The sequence below is a fragment of the Protopterus annectens genome, chromosome 12.part0, assembly GCF_019279795.1.
Source record: "Protopterus annectens isolate FY-2018-M chromosome 12.part0, PAN1.0, whole genome shotgun sequence".
Taxonomy (NCBI): domain Eukaryota; kingdom Metazoa; phylum Chordata; order Ceratodontiformes; family Protopteridae; genus Protopterus; species Protopterus annectens.
Genome location: NC_056746.1, coordinates 1,370,296,876 through 1,370,322,596, shown reverse-complemented (window position 1 = coordinate 1,370,322,596; position 25,721 = coordinate 1,370,296,876).

The window sequence follows — 25,721 nt, the reverse complement described above, 5'->3', positions numbered from 1 at the left end:
ACCCCTCCAATGCAGGTTGCAGGCTGTCTGTGGTGAACCACTGCAATGCATGCTGCAGTCTGTCTGTGGTGAACCACTCCAGTGCATGTTGCAGGCTGTCAGTGGTGAACCACTCCAATGCATGCTGCAGCCTGTCTGTGATGACTCCCTCTAATGCATGCTGCAGGCTGTCGGTGGTGAACCACTCCAATGCATGTTTCAGGCTGTCAATAGTGAACCCCTCCAATGCAAGCTGCAGTATGTCTGTGGTGAGCCACTCCAGTGCATGTTGCAGGCTGTCAGAGGTGAACCACTCCAGTGCATGTTGCCAGCTGTCTGTGGTGAACCACTCCAATGCATGTTGCAGTCTGTCTGTGGTGAACCACTCCAATGCATGCTGCAGTCTGTCTGTAGTGAACCACTCCAATGCATGCTGCAGTCTGTCTTTAGGGAATCACTCCAATGCATGCTGCAGTCTGTCTGTGGTGAATCACACCACTGCATGCTGCAGGCTGTCAGTGGTGAACCACTCCAATGCATGCTGCAGGCTGTCAGTGGTGAACCACTCCAATGCACACTGCTGTCTGTCTGTGGTGAACCACCCCAATGCATGCTGCAGGACATCAGTGGTGAACCACTCCAATGCATGCTGCAGTCTGTCTGTGGTGAATCCCTCCAATGCAGGTTGCAGGCTGTCTGTGGTGAACCACTCCAATGCATGCTGCAGTCTGTCTGTGGTGAACCACTCCAATGCATACTGCATTCTGTCTGTGGTGACCAACTCTAATGCATGCTGCAGGCTGTCAGTGATGAACCACTCCAATACATGCTGCAGTCTGTCTGTAGTGAACCACTCCAATGCATGCTGCAGTCTGTCTGTGGTAAATCACACCAATAAATGCTGCAGGCTGTCAGTGGTGAACCACTCCAATGCACGCTGCAGTCTGTCTGTGGTGCACCACCCCAATGCATGCTGCAGGACATCAGTGGTGAGCCTCTCCAATGCATGCTGCAGTCTTTCTGTGGTGAACCCCTCCAATGCAGGTTGCAGGCTGTCTGTGGTGAACCACTCCAATGCATGTTGTAGTCTGTCTGTGGTGAACCACTCCAATGCATGTTGCAGGCTGTCAGTGGTGAACCACCCCAATGCATACTGCATTCTGTCTGTGGTGACCCACTCTTATGCATGCAGCAGTCTGTCTGTAGTGAACCACTCCAATGCATGCTGCAGTCTCTCTATGGTGAATCACACCAATAAATGCTGTCAGCTGTCAGTGGTGAACCACTCCAATGCATACTGCATTCTGTCTGTGGTGACCCACTCTAATGCATGCTGCAGGCTGTCAGTGATGAACCACTCCAATGTATGTTGCAGGCTGTCAGTGGTGAACCACTCCAATGCATGTTGCAGTCTGTCTGTGGTGAATCACTCCAATGCATGCAGCAGTCTGTCTGTAGTGAACCACTCCAATGCATGCTGCAGTCTGTCTGTGGTGAATCACACCAATAAATGCTGCCTGGTGTCAGTGGTGAACCACTCCAATGCATGTTGCAGCTGTCAGTGGTGAACCACTCCAATGCACGCTGCAGTCTGTCTGTGGTGAACCACCCCAATGCATGCTGCAGGACATCAGTGGTGAACCTCTCCAGTGCATGCTGCAGTCTGTCTATGGTGAACCCCTCCAATGCAGGTTGAAGGCTGTCTGTGGTGAACCACTCCAATGCATGCTGCAGGCTGGCAATGATGAACCAATCCAATGCATGCTTCAGGCTGTCAGTGGTGAACCACTTCAAGGAACACTGCAGTCTGTCTGTGGTGAACCACCCCAATGCATGCTGCAGGATGTCGGTGGTGAACCACTCCAATGCATGTTGCAGTCTGTCTGTGGTGAACCCCTCCAATGCAGGTTGCAGGCTGTCTGTGGTGACCCACTCTTATGCATGCAGCAGTCTGTCTGTAGTGAACCACTCCAATGCATGCTGCAGTCTCTCTGTGGTGAATCACACCAATAAATGCTGTCAGCTGTCAGTGGTGAACCACTCCAATGCATACTGCATTCTGTCTGTGGTGACCCACTCTAATGCATGCTGCAGGCTGTCAGTGATGAACCACTCCAATGTATGTTGCAGGCTGTCAGTGGTGAACCATTCCAATGCATGTTGCAGTCTGTCTGTGGTGAACCACTCCAATGCATGCAACAGTCTGTCTATATTGAACCACTCCAATGCATGCTGCAGTCTGTCTGTGGTGAATCACACCAATAAATGCTGCCTGCTGTCAGTGGTGAACCACTCCAATGCAAGCTGCAGGCTGTCAGTGGTGAACCACTCCAATGCACGCTGCAGTCTGTCTGTGGTGAACCACCCCAATGCATGCTGCAGGACATCAGTGGTGAACCTCTCCAATGCATGCTGCAGTCTGTCTATGGTGAACCCCTCCAATGCAGGTTGAAGGCTGTCTGTGGTGAACCACTCCAATGCATGCTGCAGGCTGTCAATGATGAACCACTCCAATGCATGCTTCAGGCTGTCAGTGGTGAACCACTTCAAGGAACACTGCAGTCTGTCTGTGGTGAACCACCCCAATGCATGCTGCAGGACGTCGGTGGTGAACCACTCCAATGCATGTTGCAGTCTGTCTGTGGTGACCCCTCCAATGCAGGTTGCAGGCTGTCTGTGGTGAACCACTCCAATGCATGCTGCAGTTTGTCTATGGTGAACCACTCCATTGCATGCTGCAGTCTGTCTGTGGTGAACCACTCCAGTGCATGTTGCAGGCTGTCAGTGGTGAACCACTCCAATGCATGCTGCAGTCTGTCTGTGATGACCCCCTCTAATGCATACTGCAGGCTGTCGGTGATGAACCACTCCAATGCATTTTTCAGGCTGTCAGAGGTAAACCACTCCAGTGCATGTTGCTGGCTGTCTGTGGTGAACCACTCCAATGCATGTTGCAGTCTGTCTGTGGTGAACCACTCCAATGCATGCTGCAGTCTGTCTGTAGTGAACCACTCCAATGCATGCTGCAGTCTGTCTTTAGCGAACCACTCCAATGCATGCTGCAGTCTGTCTGTGGTGAATCACACCACTGCATGCTGCAGGCTGTCAGTGGTGAACCACTCCAATGCATGCTGCAGGCTGTCAGTGGTGATCCACTCCAATGCACACTGCTGTCTGTCTGTGGTGAACCACCCCAATGCATGCTGCAGGACATCAGTGGTGAACCACTCCAATGCATGCTGCAGTCTGTCTGTGGTGAACCCCTCCAATGCAGGTTGAAGGCTGTCTGTGGTGAACCACTCCAATGCATGCTGCAGTCTGTCTGTGGTGAACCACTCCAATGCATGTTGCAGGCTGTCAGTAGTGAACCACTCCAATGCATACTGCATTCTGTCTGTGGTGACCGACTCTAATGCATGCTGCAGGCTGTCAGTGATGAACCACTCCAATGCATGGTGCAGTCTGTCTGTAGTGAACCACTCCAATGCATGCTGCAGTCTGTCTGTGGTGAATCACACCAATAAATGCTGCAGGCTGTCAGTGATGAACCACTCCAAAGTACGCTGCAGTCTGTCTGTGGTGAACCACCCCAATGCATGCTGCAGGACATCAGTGGTGAGCCTCTCCAATGCATGGTGCAGTCTGTCTGTGGTGAACCCCTCCAATGCAGGTTGCAGGCTGTCTGTGGTGAACCACTCCAATGCATGTTGCAGTCTGTCTGTGGTGAACCACTCCAATGCATGTTGCAGGTTGTCAGTGGTGAACCACCCCAATGCATACTGCATTCTGTCTGTGGTGACCCACTCTTATGCATGCTGGAGGCTGTCAGTGATGAACCACTCCAATGCATGTTGCAGACTGTCAGTGGTGAACCACTCTAATGCATGTTTCATGCTGTCTGCAGTGAACCACTCCAATGCATGCTGCCGTCTGTCTGTGGTGAACCACTCCAATGCATGTTGCAGGCTGTCACTGGTGAACCACTCCAATGCATGCTTCAGCCTGTCAGTGGTGAACCACATCAAGGCACACTGCAGTCTGTCTGTGGTGAACCCCCCCATGCATGCTGAAGGACGTCGGTGGTGAAACACTCCAATGCATGTTTCAGTCTGTCTGTGGTGAACCACTCCAATGCATGCTGCAGGCTGTCAGAGGTGAACCACGTCAATGCATGCTGCAGTCTGTCTGTGGTAAACCACTCCAATGCATGCCGCTGTCTGTCAGTGGTGAACCACTCCAATGCATGTTGCAGTCTGTCTGTGGTGAACCACTCCATTGCATGTTGCAGGCTGTCTATGGTGAACCACTCCAATGCATGCTGAGGTCTGTCTGTGGTGAACCACTCCAATGTATGTTGCAGTCTGCCTGTGGTGAACCACTCCAATGCATGCTGCACTCTGTCCGTAGTGAACAACTCCAATGCATGCTGCAGTCTATCTGTGGTGAATCACACCAATGCATGCTGCCGGCTGTCAGTGGTGAACCACTCCAATGCATGCGGCAGGCAGCCAGTGGTGAACTGCTCCAATGCATGCTGCAGTCTGTCTGTGGTGAACCACCCCAATGTATGATGTAGTCTGTCTGTGGTGAACCCCTCCAATGCAGGTTACAGTCTGTCTGTGGTGAACCACTCTAATGCATGCTGCAGCCTGTCAGCGATGAACTACTCTAATGCATGTTGCAGGCTGTCACTGGTTAACCACTCCAATGCATGTAGCAGGCTGTCAGTGGTGAACCACTCCAATGCATGTTGCAGGCTGTCAGTGGTGAACCACTGCAATGCATGTTGCAGTCTGTCTGTGGTGAACCACTCCAATGCATGTTGCAGGCTGTCAGTGGTGAACCACTGCAATGCATGTTGTAGTCTGTCTGTGGTGAACCACTCCAGTGCATGTTGCAGGCTGTCTGTGGTGAACCACTCCAATGCATGCTGCAGTCTGTCTGTGGTAAACCACTCCAATGCATGCTGCAGGCTGTCAGTGGTGAACCACTCCAATGCATGTTGCAGTCTGTCTGTGGTGAACCACTCCAATGCATGTTGCAGGCTGCCTATGGTGAACCACTCCCATGCATGCTGCAGTCTGTCTCTGATGAACCACTCCAATGCATGCTGCAGGCTGTCAATGATGAACCACTCCAATGCATGCTTCAGGCTATCAGTGGTGAACCACTTCAAGGAACACTGCAGTCTGTCTGTGGTGAACCACCCCAATGCATGCTGCAGGACGTTGGTGGTGAACCACTCCAATGCATGTTGCAGTCTGTCTGTGGTGAACCCCTCCAATGCAGGTTGCAGTCTGTCTGTGGTGAACCACTCCAGTGCATGTTGCAGGCTGTCAGTGGTGAACCACTCCAATGCATGCTGCAGTCTGTCTGTGATGACTCCCTCTAATGCATGCTGCAGGCTGTCGGTGGTGAACCACTCCAATGCATGTTTCAGGCTGTCAGTAGTGAACCCCTCCAATGCAAGCTGCAGTATGTCTGTGGTGAGCCAATCCAGTGCATGTTGCAGGCTGTCAGAGGTGAACCACTCCAGTGCATGTTGCCAGCTGTCTGTGGTGAACCACTCCAATGCATGTTGCAGTCTGTCTGTGGTGAACCACTCCAATGCATGCTGCAGTCTGTCTGAAGTGAACCACTCCAATGCATGCTGCAGTCTGTCTTTAGGGAACCACTCCAATGCATGCTGCAGTCTGTCTGTGGTGAATCACACCACTGCATGCTGCAGGCTGTCAGTGGTGAACCACTCCAATGCATGCTGCAGGCTGTCAGTGGTGAACCACTCCAATGCACACTGCTGTCTGTCTGTGGTGAACCACCCCAATGCATGCTGCAGGACATCAGTGGTGAACCACTCCAATGCATGCTGCAGTCTGTCTGTGGTGAACCCCTCCAATGCAGGTTGCAGGCTGTCTGTGGTGAACCACTCCAATGCATGCTGCAGTCTGTCTGTGGTGAACCACTCCAATGCATACTGCATTCTGTCTGTGTTGACCACCTCTAATGCATGCTGCAGGCTGTCAGTGATGAACCACTCCAATACATGCTGCAGTCTGTCTGTAGTGAACCACTCCAATGCATGCTGCAGTCTGTCTGTGGTAAATCACACCAATAAATGCTGCAGGCTGTCAGTGGTGAACCACTCCAATGCACGCTGCAGTCTGTCTGTGGTGCACCACCCCAATGCATGCTGCAGGACATCAGTGGTGAGCCTCTCCAATGCATGCTGCAGTCTGTCTGTGGTGAACCCCTCCAATGCAGGTTGCAGGCTGTCTGTGGTAAACCACTCCAATGCATGTTGTAGTCTGTCTGTGGTGAACCACTCCAATGCATGTTGCAGGCTGTCAGTGGTGAACCACCCCAATGCATACTGCATTCTGTCTGTGGTGACCCACTCTTATGCATGCAGCAGTCTGTCTGTAGTGAACCACTCCAATGCATGCTGCAGTCTCTCTATGGTGAATCACACCAATAAATGCTGTCAGCTGTCAGTGGTGAACCACTCCAATGCATACTGCATTCTGTCTGTGGTGACCCACTCTAATGCATGCTGCAGGCTGTCAGTGATGAACCACTCCAATGTATGTTGCAGGCTGTCAGTGGTGAACCACTCCAATGCATGTTGCAGTCTGTCTGTGGTGAACCACTCCAATGCATGCAGCAGTCTGTCTGTAGTGAACCACTCCAATGCATGCTGCAGTCTGTCTGTGGTGAATCACACCAATAAATGCTGCCTGGTGTCAGTGGTGAACCACTCCAATGCATGTTGCAGCTGTCAGTGGTGAACCACTCCAATGCACGCTGCAGTCTGTCTGTGGTGAACCACCCCAATGCATGCTGCAGGACATCAGTGGTGAACCTCTCCAGTGCATGCTGCAGTCTGTCTATGGTGAACCCCTCCAATGCAGGTTGAAGGCTGTCTGTGGTGAACCACTCCAATGCATGCTGCAGGCTGTCAATGATGAACCAATCCAATGCATGCTTCAGGCTGTCAGTGGTGAACCACTTCAAGGAACACTGCAGTCTGTCTGTGGTGAACCACCCCAATGCATGCTGCAGGATGTCAGTGGTGAACCACTCCAATGCATGTTGCAGTCTGTCTGTGGTGAACCCCTCCAATGCAGGTTGCAGGCTGTCTGTGGTGACCCACTCTTATGCATGCAGCAGTCTGTCTGTAGTGAACCACTCCAATGCATGCTGCAGTCTCTCTGTGGTGAATCACACCAATAAATGCTGTCAGCTGTCAGTGGTGAACCACTCCAATGCATACTGCATTCTGTCTGTGGTGACCCACTCTAATGCATGCTGCAGGCTGTCAGTGATGAACCACTCCAATGTATGTTGCAGGCTGTCAGTGGTGAACCATTCCAATGCATGTTGCAGTCTGTCTGTGGTGAACCACTCCAATGCATGCAACAGTCTGTCTGTAGTGAACCACTCCAATGCATGCTGCAGTCTGTCTGTGGTGAATCACACCAATAAATGCTGCCTGCTGTCAGTGGTTAACCACTCCAATGCAAGCTGCAGGCTGTCAGTGGTGAACCACTCCAATGCACGCTGCAGTCTGTCTGTGGTGAACCACCCCAATGCATGCTGCAGGACATCAGTGGTGAACCTCTCCAATGCATGCTGCAGTCTGTCTATGGTGAACCCCTCCAATGCAGGTTGAAGGCTGTCTGTGGTGAACCACTCCAATGCATGCTGCAGGCTGTCAATGATGAACCACTCCAATGCATGCTTCAGGCTGTCAGTGGTGAACCACTTCAAGGAACACTGCAGTCTGTCTGTGGTGAACCACCCCAATGCATGCTGCAGGACGTCGGTGGTGAACCACTCCAATGCATGTTGCAGTCTGTCTGTGGTGACCCCTCCAATGCAGGTTGCAGGCTGTCTGTGGTGAACCACTCCAATGCATGCTGCAGTCTGTCTATGGTGAACCACTCCATTGCATGTTGCAGTCTGTCTGTGGTGAACCACTCCAGTGCATGTTGCAGGCTGTCAGTGGTGAACCACTCCAATGCATGCTGCAGTCTGTCTGTGATGACCCCCTCTAATGCATGCTGCAGGCTGTCGGTGATGAACCACTCCAATGCATTTTTTCAGGCTGTCAGAGGTAAACCACTCCAGTGCATGTTGCTGGCTGTCTGTGGTGAACCACTCCAATGCATGCTGCAGTCTGTCTGTAGTGAACCACTCCAATGCATGCTGCAGTCTGTCTTTAGCGAACCACTCCAATGCATGCTGCAGTCTGTCTGTGGTGAATCACACCACTGCATGCTGCAGGCTGTCAGTGGTGAACCACTCCAATGCATGCTGCAGGCTGTCAGTGGTGATCCACTCCAATGCACACTGCTGTCTGTCTGTGGTGAACCACCCCAATGCATGCTGCAGGACATCAGTGGTGAACCACCCCAATGCATGCTGCAGTCTGTCTGTGGTGAACCCCTCCAATGCAGGTTGAAGGCTGTCTGTGGTGAACCACTCCAATGCATGCTGCAGTCTGTCTGTGGTGAACCACTCCAATGCATGTTGCAGGCTGTCAGTAGTGAACCACTCCAATGCATACTGCATTCTGTCTGTGGTGACCGACTCTAATGCATGCTGCAGGCTGTCAGTGATGAACCACTCCAATGCATGGTGCAGTCTGTCTGTAGTGAACCACTCCAATGCATGCTGCAGTCTGTCTGTGGTGAATCACACCAATAAATGCTGCAGGCTGTCAGTGATGAACCACTCCAAAGTACGCTGCAGTCTGTCTGTGGTGAACCACCCCAATGCATGCTGCAGGACATCAGTGGTGAGCCTCTCCAATGCATGGTGCAGTCTTTCTGTGGTGAACCCCTCCAATGCAGGTTGCAGGCTGTCTGTGGTGAACCACTCCAATGCATGTTGCAGTCTGTCTGTGGTGAACCACTCCAATGCATGTTGCAGGTTGTCAGTGGTGAACCACCCCAATGCATACTGCATTCTGTCTGTGGTGACCCACTCTTATGCATGCTGGAGGCTGTCAGTGATGAACCACTCCAATGCATGTTGCAGACTGTCAGTGGTGAACCACTCTAATGCATGTTTCAGGCTGTCTGCGGTGAACCACTCCAATGCATGCTGCAGTCTGTCTGTGGTGAACCACTCCAATGCATGTTGCAGGCTGTCACTGGTGAACCACTCCAATGCATGCTGTAGGGTGTCTGTAATGAACTACTTCAATGCATGCTGCAGGCTGTCAGTGATGAACCACTCCAATGCATGTTGCAGGCTGTCAGTGGTAAAACACTCCAATACATGCTGCAGGTTGTCAGTGGTGAACCACTCCAATGCATGTTGCAGTCTGTCTGTGGTGAACCACTCCAATGCTTGCTGCAGTCTGTCTGTGGTGAACCACTCCAATGCATGTTGCAGGATGTCACTGGTGAACCACTCCAATGCATGCTGTAGGGTGTCTGTGGTGAACTACTCCAATGCATGCTGCAGGCTGTCAGTGATGAACCACTCCAATGCATGTTGCAGGCTGTCAGTGGTAAAACACTCCAATACATGCTGCAGGTTGTCAGTGGTGAAACACTCCAATGCATGTTGCAGTCTGTCTGTGGTGAACCACCCAATGCTTGCTGCAGTCTGTCAGTGGTGAGCCATTCCAATGCATGTTGCAGGTTGTCTGTGGTGACCCATTCCAATGCATGCTGAAAATCATACTCAGTTGAAGACAAAAGAACAACATTGTCTGCAAGTAGCAAAAATTTGACCCTTACATCATTCACTAGATAGTCTATGCATCTTGTTGTACCTACAAATCCTGGCCATGAAATTAAAAAAAGAGTTATGGTGAGAATCTTAGTGGAATCATATGCCCATAATATACCTCACATTTGATTAACTTTATGAGACCTGGATGAGGCTGCATAATTCACTCAGCATTACTCATATGTTCATATTTAGCTCACAGGGCTTGGATACAAGCCATGCAGTATTTTTCCAAGACTCTTTGATACCATGGCATCATCACTTTTAGGTAAATAATCATTAGCTAAGGTCATAACACATCTGAATATTAAAGCATTAACTAGCTCTCAGAGCTACTGAACTCATAGCCGTATGCAAGTGTGCAATCAATCAAATACAAAGGGAAACCGTTAAACCTTCACACAGATTGTACTAGTAAATGTTTACTTTTAGTACTAAAGGAAACTTCCTTAATTTGGTCCTCGATATATGGATGTGTCATTCTACCTAAAATGTATCAAAAACATTTCTTATAAAGAAAATGTCATCTTAGCTCAGCTTTACATGACAACTGTATGTTATCACATATAAAATATGCAAGAAAAACATATAGAAATGTAGGGTAACCACTTACACCCAGTTCAAAGAAATTTGATTTCCTGTGATAGCAAGTACAGAAAAATGATGATCACGAGATTCAGACTTCAGATTAGCTACACATGAAAGCCATCAGGACTGAATCAAACATGTTCTTTAATGTGTACCTTCTACTGTCCCTGGCAGTTTATATCAGCCTGGCTATGCCTCGCTATCTAGCTCTTTCAGCTCTTAGCTGGATTTATTTTATCTCTGTGTCACAACCATTGGGATTCCCTTGGGTCAGACTGACATCAGCCAGTACTAAACTGTAGCTGGCAGAGTAGTTGTGGATTGCTACTTAAACACACAAACGAAACTCATGGAATTATAAAACGATGACCCCCCCACAACGTGTGCTGATTTTTCTTTTTTGTCTTTATTCTGGAGACAAGTCATAGAACTCAACTGGTACTAGATATCAGTAAGTAGTAAAAAGAAATCCGTTAAATATAAGCTATATTCTGCTGACGATGGGTATGTGGGTATGAATTTTACAAATTGCACTAGCATTGTAAAACTCTGAATAAGTAACTTCACAGACCAAAGTTGCTGGTTACTCTTGAAAACAGTTGCTTCTGACTAACTGTTTTTATTCAGTTAAAGGTAAAATTAATAAAATGGGTGATCAAGTCTCAAGTTTCTTCTGTTGTATGACTCATTCCTGCTACAGACACCAAGGAAGATAAATACTGACCCAGTTATCAGATGCATGTCTGAACTTCTGTCTCACTCAGTGAAAACAGAAACGTGTGGCATCTTCTTTGTTTTACACATATCAGTAGCCCCAGTGACAAGTAAGTAACATCTCCATATATACAGTACTACGAAGCACGCACAGAAAGGTAATGATAAGAAACGTGTACAGAAATGTAATGATAAATACCTTGTCCATTTGAAAGGAGTAAAATCACTGCAACTCTTCAAAGTAAAACCATTAATTATTTGTTTTTAAAACTATAGATATGTAAAACAGTTATTTCTAACTATACAAGGAAGATGTGATATATATTTAATACTGTAGAGTATAATAAATATATCAAGGCATCTTTGTAGATCTATAATTCTCAGACTTTTCCATTCAAAAATATTAATTTCTCCCTCTTTATCACATCCATGGTAGGTGCCAACTTTAACTTTCAGTGGACTGAGAAGGTCTATCAGGAGAATGTTTCTTGGACAAAGAGTTCTCCATTGTGGTCTGATAAGATGTATTGGTCATTCAGCTTCATTAGTATAATGTTGAAGTCCTTTATAAGTCTGGAAACCTTGTAGTCCAAACTGGACATTAAATGCCCCTTGCCATTCTTCCCTCTTAAAACAAGGTCCTAAACATACATACCTCATGGAAAGAAATTTAGGTCATGTCCATTCATTCATCCGTAGACAATTATCTGCTAAGCTGGACATGTTAGAATTCTTAGTTTTAGGGTGATCATTTGTTTTGTCAAAGTGAAAGTAAACCAAACCAGAACTATCCCTGGCTCCATGACATAGAAAGATAAAGCCCCAGTTATGGCTTACTTAACTAAAGATCAAGCTTGGGCACACAAAATAATAGGAGTTCATAACTTATGCTGGTCCATACATCCTGGGAAGAAGATGGTGGTTGTAGTTGGCAAGTTACTCCCATGGACGTAATCCCTGCATGTTCACAATGACCATAGGACTAGGGAGCATGAGCTTTGTGGTCTTATGCTAGTGATGTAGCTGTCAGATGGCTTGTGTGTTGGAACATGCTCATGCCATGTGGAAAGCAGAGAATGCTGCTTTGGTAGCACTGGTGCCAACGGTAAGACCCAGAAGCTGCAGACATGATGGTATATTTGATAAGCTCTTACCCACTAGGTGAAAAAGGACCAATCTCTATCAAAGCCCAACAGTCAGCAGGTGCATTGGTGGGTGAGTTGACGGGGGGCAAACAGAACTATCCATTGTCTTGCAGTAAACCCAAAACATCAATAGACAAGAAAAATACTTACTTCTGGAAGAATACATGTTTATTTGTTAAAAAAGAATTAAAAAAATTTGCACTAAAAGGCCTGCTTTTTTCCAGACAACAGGTTCATTGAGTTAAATAAACACTAGTGCATGATATTTTATTAAGCTGTTTCTAAGGAAATGGTGCACAATGAAATTATTCTGGAACTTATATTGGTCCACAAAGATGACTGGAAATACTAAGAATGTCTAACTCTGGAAAACGATGGCTTTTACAATATCTGCTACTGCTCCAGTCTCATGTTCTCCTTTTAAACTGACAGTCCTTTTGATCACAGAGATTCCTATGAAAATCACAGACACATAAATGGTGAACCATGTAAAAATATAAAAGCAAGGGAGTCATCACAACTTCTCAACATCAGACTCAAACCCGAGTATAGTGACACTGCATATAAGGATTTGAAAACACCTAACACATACAAAAAAAATATTGGGAAGTTCCCTGCACCCCTTGTCCTGACCTGTATACATAAATAAACAAATTTCATGGTTATATAACTTTGAAGAAATAATACTGTAGTAATACTACTACACAACCTCTGTGAACATAACTCATGCACGTTCAATGTTACTTATCCAATATTAAGAAAGTATGGTGAAAGTTGCTGAAATGCTGCTGATATAACATTCAATAAACAAATGTGCAATGTAATATCATTCTACCAGTCACAAGCCTGTACTGCTTACTGTTCTACAGATTGCTGTCCTCAAAGACAGCAACCGGCTTTTGCTGCATGAATTCCTCCATTATCTTCTCTGTCATTACTGGTAGGCTAAATGGCTTTCATTTTGTAGGATTGTTCATACTTCGCTTGGATGAAAATGCTCCATCGTGCCATATCCTTGCACTAAATTTGTTCTACAGTTGTCAGTAATCAACTGAGATCTTTATTAGGGATCCAGCAGGATAGTGCTCAGATTCCTAGGGAATATGACGTTAGCTTATTGGATATCTTTATTTTATCATTCCTTAGTGCAGCAGGTTTCCTCTCATTTTGTTTCTCTCCTGTCTTCTGTGACAGTTTCCTCTCCGTGACTAGTGCCAATGTAGTACCCCCTATCTCCTGCTTCTAAGGCACATCTTTCTCCATCATTCTTAATTTAAAACCCAGTAATGGAGATGTACCTTTGTATCCCAGTTCTGAGCACTGCTGCTTACTCTGCATGAAGATGGAGACCAATGTTGGCACAAAGCTAATCTCTCTCTCTGCTGTCTCACCTTCATGAGCAAAGTCCTTCTACTTTGTCCACAGTTACATATAGTCATTGCACTTTCTAGCCCTCCTTCCTGTGCACATTTTGCTTACATAGACAAATAAAGCCCTATGACCGAGGCAGCCTGAGTCTGATTATCAACTCAGTCATCCATTTCAGCTGGCATGGGAACAGCAGAAATATGATGAGGCTTTCCCTGCCTCTCTTTGTAAGGGACAGGTGGTTTGATGTACTAGTGGTGATGGTGGTGGAGGGCCTTTTTCTATAGCACCAGTGGAAACCAAAGCCTGAAACAGAAGTTATGCTGAATGTGCAGGTGGTATATGGAGCTCCTACTTCTCCTGCTGTACAGGGCCAGGGATGCTTCCAGCTCATGCCTTACTTCATGCAATGCCCTACACAATACATACCTGCATAAAAGGGGTAGGACCTCCCTCATGCCTTACTTCATGCAATGCCCTACACAATACATACCTGCATAAAAGGGGTAGGACCTCCCTCATGCCTTACTTCATGCAATGCCCTACACAATACATACCTGCATAAAAGGGGTCGACCTCCCTCATGCCTTACTTCATGCAATGCCCTACACAATACATACCTGCATAAAAGGGGTAGGACCTCCCTCATGCCTTACTTCATGCAATGCCCTACACAATACATACCTGCATAAAAGGGGTACGACCTCCCTCATGCCTTACTTCATGCAATGCCCTACACAATACATACCTGCATAAAAGGGGTAGGACCTCCCTCATGCCTTACTTCATGCAATGCCCTACACAATACATACCTGCATAAAAGGGGTAGGACCTCCCTCATGCCTTACTTCATGCAATGCCCTACACAATACATACCTGCATAAAAGGGGTACGACCTCCCTCATGCCTTACTTCATGCAATGCCCTACATGATAAAGGGTCTATATTATATTCTCGAAAGTCAACAATGTTGAATCTGACATTGTCGACACGAGAATATCAAATGCTCAGAATCTTGAGCGTGTAAATGGAAATCTCCATAAGGGGAGATTTCCATTTACTGCAATGTAGTGGGGTCTTGGAGTTGGTATATTTAAGTAGCGGGGGGTGAGGGGGGGCACAGGGGGGCTTGCCCCCCTGCTTGAACTTGTTATGTACTTTTTTCTTTTTTTTTTGTCTTTTTATAAGGTCGACGTTTGAAGACATCGACCTTATGGTGTTGACCATGTTGTTCGATGTTTTCAACCGTCGATCTTATAACATAGACCCACAATACATGCCAGCATAAAAGGGTAGGACCACCACCAAACAAATAAAAGGCTTTTTGTGTGCTGCTATGGAGGCTCCTTGACCCTCTTGCTTCCCTCAACACTCCTGTTAGGGAAAATACAAGAAACTCCAGCTGGTGGAATTATTGTAGTACCAGGACAGAAATGGTGGTTCGCGCATGAGCAACTAAACATCCATGTGAATGTCAGGCTGCCACTGATGTACAATCCCAACTCACTACCAGTGGACAAAAAAAATCCTCCAGTGTACTGGATCTCCAGTCTCCTTATCTGTGTATCTCCCTGCAACTTCACTGACTATACTTTTCTACTCCCTCCACCTCCTCTGACAAGTATGTCAACCACAGGCCCACTTCTTCTCTTTGGGTAACTATCCTGTTCTCTTCCCAGTAAGTCTAAGCCCAGAAACTCATTTTACATTAATCTAGTCTCACACGCCTCACCAATGACTAGTGACCGAGGCCAAAAGACTCCGTTCCATTGCCATATGGAGTGCCCACTTCAGCCCTATATCTGAACTGTCTCTCTCTCTCTCTCTCTCTCTAATCTGGAAACCAGACTTGTTTTGTTGATAATTGATTAATTGTTCTTGACTCATCAAAACTATATACCATCACCAAAGCATCTTGTTGAATACTGCTGTTAGTGAAGGCAATCTTGTTTTTTTAATAGGCTCATAGGAACTAAGAGGCAAGTAATTTGAATAATGTGTACCTTATTATCAAATATCACCCTAAAGATTTACCCTCCAGTTCTAGGAGGGCAACTCATATCAGACAAAGGATCAACTTACAGTACCCATTCAATCATCAAGATTAATCTTGATGGAAGCAACTGTATCACTCTATCGTGCAGGGTCAATTTGTTCCAGAGATGGGACAACCATTGGGTGAAACATCAGTCCCTCCAATGTACTTTATTCATATGTTAGTGGATGCTGAGCTCCTTTGTTTGGATATTTGTACAGCCCATCACCCTGTGAAGGTGTAAGAGATCCATTAGGATGGTAGTAAATCCCAGGCAGAGATCGCCATGCAGGATTCTATACAAGGCTAGAATGACTCAGAAAGCTTTTCTTTTTATTCTAAAAAGCTGTGATCTCAGAGTTAGTATATTTAGAGATTGTGAAAAGTCCTCACAGGAGGCCTAGCCGCCATGAAAACATGTCTTGTGCAGTTTCATGAAGTTAACATATTTGGCAGTCTATGCACTTTGCTTACCATAATTTTCAGTGTGTTTGGTGCTCAACAGCTTTTTTTCAATAAGAATTTCAAGAACCATTGACACAACGTGTTACAGACAGCATTGCTTCTTCTCTTACTCACAATCTAGCTCACTATCTTTGACGACTGCCTCCCTCCTTATGCCGAATTTGACCCTTCCCTCTCATGTACTCCTGAATTAGTCTCTTGTTACCCTTCTCAGTGCTGACCGGTTAACCAGTTTTCATTCTCTCTCTTTACCCTTCTCTACCCCCTCCCACCCGTTCTACCGCTTGACCCCTATTGGTCACTGCTCTGCATTGTCGCCAGAGTGGGAAACACTTTATTGGTCCCTTCCCTCACTGTCTTTCCATGTCTCAGTTCCTACCTGCCTTTCTTGACTTCTGTTTCCTGCTTCCCTTTGTCCAGGTTCGATTACTCTGGGGAGGTTTTTTGTCAGCATTTTGTTAGCTTATGCCCTTGCATAACCTCCATTGCTATTATTCTTTAAGTAAAATGTAATTTATTTATTTAATTAAAGACTTCAGTCATAGAATTCTTTACGCATACCCCTCTGAAATTACACCAACACCCCAATGGCTGAATGTGATCAGCTGTACATTGCAGAACACATTGTGATCGATCATATTCTATGTCATCATGCCATGTGTTTAGCTATCTAATGTTTATCTAGTTATTATATAGCAGGGATTATTGCTGTGCTGAATACGTGAACCTTTTAAGCAGAAGGGACAATTAATGATTTGCATTATATGAAGGAATAATTGTATTATTTTATTTGCTGGGTTTTCTAGTGAAAACACAGAGCAAGTTATTCTGAGTATAGTGAATCACTGAACATTGTTAAAGCTGTTGTATGTGATAAGACGTTTCTCTCTGGTAAAGGTACATAATAAGCCGATTTGCTATTTTTTTACAGAAGCAGTAAATACTTTTATTAAAAAGTATTTATAATACACCCTGAGGTTCATAGTTTCCATCTGCAAATTTTTACTGCAGCCAGATTACTGAAGTCATGTGCTCTCATTTACCTGATTATAGGTGGGATTTCACTTATTAGACAGCTATGTTCAATCATTGATACAGGATAATTATTACTGCATTTATTTTTTCTAGAATTTACTCTTCTGGGAAGTTTCTGTATACAAAGTTACTTAAATAACTGACACAGCTGTAATCAATGCAATGCAGAGCTGCAACATGACAAACAAGAAGTGACTTCTGTAGTTTTTCTTTTGAACACAACTGAAAGTTTGTTACAGAAGGTGTGGAGTACCATTATACAACAGTATATTCCAAAATACGAGTAGATGGAGACTGTGAGTCTAACTGACATGGCTGAATATCGCAGTTACCACATGGTAGTCACTCATTCCTTTTCCCTCTTCCCCCTTCAGGTATCCCACAATTTTTTAAATAGTCTGGTGGCTGAACCAGTTAAATGCCCACCACCCTCTCAGCAGAGAACAGCTTCCACATGTCCATAATGATGATGTGGATTCTTTTAATTTGGTAATCATGTCCTTTCCTATTTACTCAGTCCTTCCTGTCTGTCTATGCTTATCACACTGTTTGATTAATGCCATTATATACTCATATCCTGATACCGATACTTTCCTTTTACCCAATGAAAAGTGTTCTGTTTCATTAATAGTGTCCTCATCCAGCATTATTTGCGTTTGCTTTTGTATTTATAGTGTATTTGTATATGTTAAGCAGGTAGACTTTGAGCAATATAGACATTTTTCAGACTCATCCTGGGAGCATTGTCTGGTTAAATGACTTGCTTTTTGTCAAACAGTTAGGCAAATAGAAGCAGAGGGAATCAAACATTGGACCACAGGGAACAACAGCTCATAGTCTTAATTCTTTGTGCTAACTGCCAAACATTGACATTCTGATGCCTGCCTCTGTAATCTCTACATTGAATGTGACCTCTTTCCCCTGTTAGGGCTCTAGATATGTTTACAGAATTCAAGCTGTTTTTACCTTCTTATCTGTGCAGTCTATGCTCTAGGTTTTCACTCTAACATATCATTTGTCTTTGCTGCTGCTATCTTCAAGTGACACCACTGGTTCATGCCCTCTCTAATAATTGCCACTAAGTTCCTCTCCTCCTGTAGGTTTTTGAGACTGCTGCCCCAAACCAAGTACATAATGCAACCTCTTTCTCAGGGTGCTATACCTTGCTAATCTCTTTCAAGCACAAAATATACTTGTGGAGTTTCCTTCCCAAACTGCATCTCGTTCACTTTAGAAATTTTGAAGTGGAACTGTCTGCTGCAAATAATCTGACCATAATTTGCATGTGATATGTGAGGCCAAATACAGATATTTAAAATGGCTGGGTTAGTGAGCTGGAATAGAGTTTTTACTTGCTACCTTTTTCAGCATTTTGAAACCTATCCCATCACTATCACTCCTGTTTTTTTGCATTCTATGCACCTTTCTGTTCCACTGCACAGTTTACTACCTACATACCTACACCTTAATTTTGCAGAAAGCCTACACTAGGGGACAGAATCAAGTGCTTTACTGAAGTACTGAAAGGCCATATCCACAAGGTTGCCTCTATTTACTACCTAGTAATCAAGTCATAGAAGTGATCAGGTCATCTGACAGGATTTGACAGCCATTACCTGCTATAAATGTATGACAAAATTCATTCCAAATGTGAGCTTGTGAAATGAACATATTTTTAGGCTTTTTAAAGCATAATACAAAACACTTTCAACCAGCTGTTAGGTACATCAGCTTGTATTTCACAGTAATGGCATTAAAATAGGTTTAGGAAGAGACTTGAGTTGCTGCATGGACAACAGGGGTGAAGGTAGGATAGAAGTCCTGCTGAAAGTGCTTGGGGGACAGCCAGTGTTGGAGTCTTTACATAGACGCAAGAGAAATGCTGGCATCAAAATGTGCTCAGCTTCAAATCAGTAATTTGGAAAAAATCCTGTGGCTACAAGAAATTTCACTGGAACTCACCCCCATAGAAGAAAACCAAATGGACATTTGTTGTCTGTCTTATCAGTGGGTCTATACCAAATGGACATCTACTGTCTTATCAGTGGGTCTGTCCCAAATGGACATCTGCTATCTGTCTTATCAGTGGGTCTATCTCAAATGGACATCTGCTTTCTGTCTTAACAGTGTGTCTATACCAAATGGACATCTACTGTCTGTCGTATCAGTAGGTCTATCACAAATGGACATCTGCTGTCTGTCTTATCAGTCGGTCTATCCCAAATGGACATCATCTACTCTCTGTCTTATCAGTGGGTATATCCCAAATGGACATCTGCCATCTGTCTTATCAGTGGATCTACCCCAAATGGACACTTACTGTCTGTCTTATCAGTGGGTCTATCGCAGTAGTACGTTGAAACAAATGCAGGTACAGATGAATGGGGACTGATTAACATATGAAGTAGCTAAACAATTTCAATGATGACAAAGCTAGAATGAAACTTTGATTCAACTGCATTTCTGTTCTAACAGGGTAACTATTGTCCTTAAACAGCAAATCTATGATAATAAAAATGATGGACCTTGGTTTGTTGCCAGTCTGACCACGGCTATTTTATAGGGAAATAAGTGGTTTGCAGAAGCACATTTCTCTGCAGAAATGCAAGTCCAGTTCTCTAAGATGGGGTGAAGGGGATGACCTTACTTCTTAGTTGTTAAGGCTTCCAAGTCAGTAATATTGATTCAGGGGTGCAAAGACATTTTAGTTTATTTAGCCACAAAAAAATGCTTAAAAATATGATTTTGATGCCATTTAGTGAAGAAAAGACTACGACTATGGGATGTATAATCATAGCACTGAAGCAAACTAGTGTCATAAAACAAATGCAGCATACAATGAAACCCAAATAATAATATAAAAAGGGCAAACCCCCCTTACTTCAATATACTCGCTGCATTGTTGCACAACCATGTGGAAATGGCAAAACCTTGCTATCATTTGCCCCTCTGATACATTTCTGCCCAAGAAATGAGCACAGTATCCTGCTGCAGAAACATACCCCTCATAAAGTGATACAATCATCAGACATTATCTTCTCCTACACAGACTAAAAATATTCTATAACATTAAATAAATAAATAAATCAAGCACCACTTCAAAGCACTGGTACCACCTTACACCAGGGAACTAATACCACCTCTGGTGTAACAGAATGCTTCACCCTTTTACCCTTTCACTTCTCAATCTGATTCTCACACTTTCACCAAACAATGAAGTCACATTGAAAAAAATTAAAGTGAATACAGTAATAAAAAGCAAAGAGCCACAGCATACTACTGCTTGTACATCTGGACAGTAGTCACCGTGACTTCAGTGGGATTTTATATTCATAGTACTTTGAATGAAAAATGTCAATGTCATCAGCTACAGAGATAATGAAACTTAGGCTATGACAGACTCTTTAGTTAAACAAATGCCATATTTATCTATTTATTTATTTATTTATTTGACATTTGTTGACTGGGTTGGTCCATCTGGGATGAGGCTCTTTTTCAGTGGAGACCCGGGGAGAAAAGCTCCACAGTTCAAACATAAATAAGTACAAAAGTATGAAATCTAAAACGTCTAAGTGAATCACACAATACATAATACTGCCTAGAGTGTATATACAATGTTAGCTAACTGCATATACTGTAGTAGTTAATAAGGAAAAATACAGTATAGAGAAAAAAATATTAATACAGAAATTAAATATAAGCAGTGAGTAGAAAAGTGTAGAAGTGAGTTTTGGATATTCTACTGCTGATGAGACTGGCACCAGTACAATCAAAGTGTTGGGGTAGAAAGCTGTGAATGATTTGGCAGTGATGAAGGGTGAGAGAGTTAGGATGGAGGTTTGGTTGGATACTTGTAGGAGGAAGGAAGTGATCGGCTGGTCTGGAGAGATGGGTCAGTCAGGGGGCTGATTACAGAGGCATAGTTTATTTTTGCTAAAGTGATGTTTCACAGACTTTCTGAATAGTAGTTTGGATCTAGTGTTTCAGATGCCAAGTGGGAGTATATGCCAGTTTTTGGCAGGGTAATAGCTATACAGGTTTTTTTCCTATGTTGTGCTTAGGTTTGGTTATGGACAGGAGGTGTTGGTCAGAGCTCTGGAATGTTCTTGCTGGGGTGTAGGATGAGATGATGGAATCTTTTTGTAAACAGCATGATACTAACCAGAACTGTAGCAATAATGACCCCCCTCCCCAAAAATGATTATTTAAGGATAAATATTAAAATGCTGATACCAGTCTATAAATGAATTTAATCTTACCTTGAATTATTCACTCGTATTGAAGGGAAATTATTTGTGCCTTCAGTGGAAGGTTGGGCGTCGGGCTGGCAACTCAACACTGTAAAACTCCACTGCCAATCATGAGCGGACAGGTGATCCGCTGTGGTGACCCCTAAATGGGAAAAGCCGAAAGAAGAAGAAGAAGATTGAAGGGAAAGTATTTGTTAATGTCAGTGTGACATTTATTCAGGGAGTAAACAATGCAGTACATGCTACAGGAAGCAAATATGTTTAGGGTTTTGCATTGTTTAACAGGCATAAAATGTGGCAAAATCACCTCCTGTTGCACCATCTGTTTTACAAGTAAATGAAGTTTGAGTTGAATTTGTCATCCAGCAAATCTGATATACTGCTGTGCTCACTGAAATACACACAATTGACAACCAATGTGCCATGCTAATTATATGCTGCCTTTGAGGTTTTGGATATAGCTGTAGAAGGCATTGTGGATTATTTAGCCTGTGAGGATAATTATGACCTCATATTGTTGGACTTAATTAATCCTCTTAGTTTTCTGTTTAGTTTCATTAAAGAGCTTTTTTGTATGTTTCAGTTGTTTTTCTAATGCTATACTTGGTATTTTATTGTTAAGTTGAGAGCTCCTGTCATTGTGAGACTTACTATTCCTGATTTTAGCCATGGCTTTTTTCCTTTTGTTATACACCCTAAGGTCAGAATTCCACCAGTGTGGTTTGTTTTTAGAGTTGGTTTTGGACTTAGTTCTAGTAGGTACAGCAGCCTCTATACAGCCATTTACATGCTTGTGTTTGTGAACAATTCCTAGATGTCAAAGCAGTTTTCAATATTAACGTTAGTCTTTTGAAATATCCCTTCTAAGCCTTGCTCTCTCTTGCTCATGTTTATACCTGACCCTTTATCTATTCCCAAATACTTATATACTCCCTCATGTTCAAGTTCATACTACAGATTAATGTGTTCTTGGTGTTGCAGGTTTCCTGTCATAAATGTTGCTTTTGCACATTAAGATCAAATGCCATACATGTTTCATCTGAGAAAGTTTCAACCGTTTGTAGTTGGGCTCTCAGATCCTCATTTGCTGAACTGTGCAATTTAAATTATTCACAAAAAGTAGATGAGATGTCTGTGGACAAGGATGTTTTTTGGAAGTTAAGCTGTAACTATAACCTAGTATAAGTAAACAGCTTAATGGGTTAAGGGAAAGACAAACCAGCAACGTTAACAAAGAATCGACCTGGTTTGCCACTGTTTCGTGGTCACTGTAATGTAACCTATTAATGTAAGGTACATGTTACACATCTGAAAGCACTCCTTTAAACATGTATATTGGACACTGTTGAAAGCTTTTTTGTAATTAATCCATGCCTTACTCAAATTTATCCCCTTTTTCCAGGTCACTGTTACGGATTTATTTAATAATAGATTATGCTTTGTTCCACATCACTTTCTTTTATTACTTTTTTGTTCTCTTGCCATGATTTCACTTTTAATTTCTCCATGACTTTTGGGTTTCTAATACCATGACAGGAATGGACCCCATTCCTAAGTCAAAGTACAATTAAAGTTCATGAAATTAGTATTGTTTCAATCTCTGATATCAGCCAGAAGTGCATGATTTTTGTAAGGGTGGTACAATGATGTTTAAGACAAGACAAATTACTTATAGCTTGTTTTGAAAATTCTGGTGCGATACAGCTGCTGGATTGTTTAGTACTTAACCAGGGAATTTATAACATTAAATGACATAGATTTACCTTTTGCTATGAGAACTTTTTCTTCATGAGGACATAGATGTGAAAGTTTATTACAGGTTGCAAGACTTCATATTAGTTTATTGGATATGTAATCAAGGTGTAATTAAGGTGGAAAGTAAAGGTAAGTTGCTGACAAAGATATATGACTAGATATCATTTTAAGCCCTCCCCACCATGGCGAAGTGGCAGCCCATTTCTCTGAAACCTTCAACAGGCGTTTGACTGCGGCAAAAGCAAGACTTCATCCTTCTTTTTAAATATTTATTTAGTTTTTAAATATTTATTTTATTTTTTAAATAATAATCATCATTATTCCACATTTAAAAATGCAAGAAGGTTAAAAAAATAGTTTTTACAATCATCTTGTCAAGACTGAGTCAACATTACAGAGGTAATTTTAAGAAATACATTTTCTTATTTTTTTCTGCTGAAAAATTCAGGATTCGATCTTGTTAATATTTCAACAAACAGAAATATTATACAATAATCAAACAGAAACTAGATAGCATTATAGACAGGCACATGTAAGAAATTGGTTTAAAGAGACTAGGTACAATCTTTTGCATAAGATCCTTATAATGTGGCCTATCAAACTATTAGCATTTTTGTTTTTGTTCCCAGATACTTATTCATACCTCTCAACTGTCCAGATTTTTGCCTCATACATTTGTTTTTTTTTTCTACAAAAATTGTGTTTTTCCAGCAAATCACTGGCAAGTCATTGAGGACTGAAGTTAGAAAATAATGAAAGACATTTGAGTTTTAGACTTCATATCCTTCATAAAATTCAAGCTAATGTAAAACTTGTTATTCTGTCAGCTTTCTAAGTTTGTAAAAGTAATATTTAAAAATTGTCCCCATTTTTGGGCCTTTGTCCCCCATTATTTATGACTTTGTTCAGATTTCTTGTTCTAACAGGTTGAGAGGTATGTGCTTCATAGCTGACATTCAAATGATGTCTCACTCCTATAACCCCAGCTTCCCTTTGGTACCCCCTGGTGGGGAAGAGAACAGGGGGAGATGAATTAGGGAACAAGGGAAGACTGGAATTAGGGAACTGGGGAATACTAGGTCAAATACAAGTATTATTCATCTCTGCCCGAGGTTGTAACTGATGAGTTTGAGACGGATGTATGTACTGTAGGCAGACACGCAGGCATCACATATGGATAAACGTGTGCAGGGCTTTTTCCTAACACTTACTTAAGAGGCTATGCAAGGAATGAAATGTGGCCTGTAAGACAAGTCCACCTTGGGCCGCTGCCCAACTATCGTGGCCAGTACTGTGATGTCTCAGAATCCCAGCTTCTATCAGGCCCCTGCCGTGAGGATGGGCACACCCATCCTCCCTGACAGTTTCTTCAGATGTCTCTGTCATTAGTCAGTCCTGAGACACCTGGGACATAGACAAGGCTTCACTTTTCTATGTCAACAGAGCTAGAATGAAGTATTAACATTTTATGAAATGCTGCTTGCATCATGGCTATCCTTTGTCCCTATAACAGAAGTCTCACTCATAACATCACTTGCTTCTACCTAATGGTTTTAGCAGTATAGAATCATAACCATCTGTTTCACTATTGTACAATACAGCCACATTTTAACCATAAACTTCCCTAGTTAAGCATACCTATGAGATCTCAGTTCTGTTTAATGACAGTGGTTAGGTAACTTATTAACCTATGTCCAGAATAATAGAATACATTTCAAACATACTTATGAGATCTCAGTTTGGTTTAATGACAGTGGTTAGGTCACTTATCATCCTGTATCCTGAATAAGAGAATACATTTCAAACATACCTATGAGATCTTAGTTCTGTTTAATGACAGTGGTTAGGTCACTTATCATCCTGTATCCTGAATAATAGAATACATTTCAAGCATACCTGTGAGATCTCGGTTCTGTTTAATGACAGTGGTTAGGTAACCTTTCATCCTGTATCCTGAATAATAGACAACATTTCAAGATTATCTATAAGATCTCAATTGTGTTTAATGGCAGTGGTTAGGAAATGTATCATCCCTGTATCATGAATAACAGAATACATTTCAAGCTTACCTATGAGATCTCAGTTCTGTTTAATGACAGTGGTTAGGTAACTTAACATCCTGTATCATGAATAATAGAATACATCAAGGGTGGCTCGTGCTATAGGACTGTGGGACTGCAGCCCTCCCCCCTGTAAAACCTGTGCAAAAAATAAAGTCCCCAGTCCCTCCACCATCCACCTTAGAACATATAAAAACAAAATAAAATAAAAAAAAATCTCGGACTCTGTGCATGCGTGCTTAGTTCCTGGCTGCTGTGTTAGGCAGACCAGAACTCGAAGCACGCATGCTCAGGCCTTCCTAAGCTCCAGACTGCTCAGTTAGGCAGTCGGGATAGGGAAGGGAGTTAACTCCACCCTTTCAACCCAGAGATCTGTGCGGTGGCGACTGCACAAACCGGAAGGTCACTGGACTGCATCGCCCGCAGGCTGGACCAATTGCAGGAGGCTCCAGCCTCCTCACATCTCACAGGAGACTGAGACCACAGCATGCACAGGCTAGTATGGAGGACAGGACAGGATTGCATTCGCGGATCGAGCAACAGGTGCAGAGTACAGGATCGCTGTATGGAAAACCGATCGGGGAAA